Here is a 2,470-nt window from a genome sequence, read left to right on the forward strand (position 1 = left end):
CTTGGTTGCTCCAGTGCCATGGGATGGGTGCTTAATCACATGTAGGTAGGAGGTATGAAGGCAGGAAGTACGTCAGGATGTATGCTTGCCTTTGATTGGACACTGGTGGGAAGTAAGTAGCCTTGTGGGTTTTGTCTTTTATAAGCTTCTGACTAGTGTAATTTAGGGCTGTATTCTGAGCATGGGTCTTGGGTATGGACCTGGCCAGTGTCCATAGTCATGGCCAGTATTTAATAAAGCTTGTTTCAGATTTGCCTCAACAATTGTAGTAGTTGCAGTAGTGGTCTTCTTTTTTTTTTCCAGTGACCTCTCAACTTTTATTGATTCCCTCAGTCCCCAGGGGTAGCCTCCTTCTCAGCCTCAGTGCCCCGGACACCACTTTGCCATTCACGACCTTGGATGGTTGTCCTCTGGACAGTTTGCATGGAGTTACTGGAGTCCATCCGGAGCATCGCTGAGACTGAAGTTTGCCCCATCCTCCAGCAAGCGGCGGTAGGTGGCCATCTCAGACTCAAGCTTGACCTTGATGTTCAGCAGGGCTTCACATTCCTGGGTCTGGCGCTGCCCCTCTGCCCGGGTTTGTGCCAGCTCTGACTCCAGGTACAGAAGGACCCCACTGAGCTGCTCCATCTGCGTGTCATTTCCGGCTTCCATGCTCCTAAGGCTGTTCTCCAAGCTGATCTTCTGATTTTTCATGGCATCTAGGTCAATCTCCAAGGCCTGGAGGGTGTGCCTCAGGTCCGTGAGTGTGGTCTGAGCATCTCTGATTTTGGCAGACTGGGTAGTGACCACTGTGGTGCTCTCCTCAATCTGCTGGGACCAGTACATGTCTAGTTCCTCACGGTTCTTCTGAGCCACCTCCTCATACTGGGCCTGGATATCAGCTATGATCTTGCTGAGGTCCTGAGATTTGGGGGCATCCACTTCCACAGTTAATCCAGAACTGGCAATCTAGGCTTCTAGTCCTTTTACTCCCTCCTCACGGTTCTTCTTCATGAACCTTCTTTAGTTCCTGCTAGAGGGCTTGGATTTCTGTCTCCAGCTGCAGCCTCGTGATGTTGGTGTCATCCACCACCTTTGAGTCCATGGATGTCGCTCTCCACAGACTGGCGCATATCCAGTTCTGCCTCGTACTTGACTCTGAAGTCATTGGCAGCAATATGGGCATTGTCTATCTGCAGGACGATGCAGGCATTGTCCACAGAATTGGCAAGGATCTGAGCCCTCAGGTCCTTGATGGTCTTGAGATAGTGGCCCCAGTCTCTAACACCCTGGGACCCCTTCTTCTCCAGATATTCCCGGATTTGGCTCTCCAGTCTCCTGTTTTTGGTCTCCATGCTCTGCACCCTGTCCAGGTAGCTGGCCAGGCGCTCGTCCAGGTCTTGCAAGGTCTCCTCAGTCTGGATGCCACCTTTTCCAACCAGGCCTGCAGACCCCATGAAGCCACCCTAGATGCTTGAGGAAATCCGGGAACCAGAGCCCCCTAGCACCTGCATAGACGCTGGCCACACTGCTGGCAGGCCGGACCTGCTGGCTGGGCGTCCGCACAGATTCCAGGGACTGGTAGGTAGTTGGTGGAAAACGTGGTGGAGCGGGTAGTGAAGCTCATGTTGTCTGGAGAGGAGAGCAAATCGAGGGACCGGGACAGGAGTTCCGAGGGTTAGGTTCCGGGTTAGAGGGGTTAAAGGGAAGGTGGCAGCCCTTGAGCTGTTATGTCGCTGAGGGAAGCGTGGGACTAACAGTTGACTATGAGACTTTAGTCTGCCTCCCAGGTCCCAGCACCTAAGAGTAGTAAACAACCAATAAGACAAAAAAGAAAAAGCCCAAACAACACAAAATGAGACAAAAATCCCAGTGAGGTCCTTTTGTGTTGGTCATCTACGGCTGGGCATGGGGTCTGCCCTTAAGTGTATGTAGCTAATATAGCCAATGAGACTCCATTTGACAAAACTATTTTTTTCCTTTGCAAATGGGTGAAAATTGCTGGTAGCTTCTTGGTTAGGAGTGGTAAACCGTGTCCATCCCCCTCTCTCAGCACCGGGACCTCATCTGGCTTGAACCTGCACGGGCCTTGTGTGTGCTGCCACATTTTCCATGGTTCCATCAGTTCCGTCGTGCCTGGAAGACACTGTTTCCTTGGTGTTTTAAAGGAGAGCATCATTGTGGGGGAAATAAAGGAGTTTTTTAGGTGGATTTTAGAAGGGAAGATTTGTTATTTTTTTCCTTAAGGGTGGAATATTCAGGCAGGAGAAGTCACCCAGGTAGATCTGAAAATTAGCATCTCTGTCAAGTCTCAGGTGTTGGTTGTGCTCTGATGCTGTTACTGGATGAGAGATCCCCAATCTCCAGGCTGGGTGCCAGTCACAGGGGAGCCCCTCCAGGGCAAGTGGTCTGTTCCTGAGTGAACCCCGAGTTATTCTAGGAGTCTGTTCACATGCTTGCATTTTCTGTGCAGCATTATCAGTTGTCT

The 2,470-nt window shown here is 51.0% G+C and overlaps 1 pseudogene; it reads right to left on the minus strand.

Annotated features, from left to right (window-relative positions):
* Positions 1–324: 324 nt before the first annotated feature.
* Positions 325–1,609, minus strand: LOC142840885 (keratin, type I cytoskeletal 18 pseudogene; annotated as a pseudogene).
* Between the last annotated feature and the right edge of the window lie 861 nt (positions 1,610–2,470).

This window comes from Microtus pennsylvanicus, chromosome X (assembly GCF_037038515.1).
Source record: "Microtus pennsylvanicus isolate mMicPen1 chromosome X, mMicPen1.hap1, whole genome shotgun sequence".
Taxonomy (NCBI): domain Eukaryota; kingdom Metazoa; phylum Chordata; class Mammalia; order Rodentia; family Cricetidae; genus Microtus; species Microtus pennsylvanicus.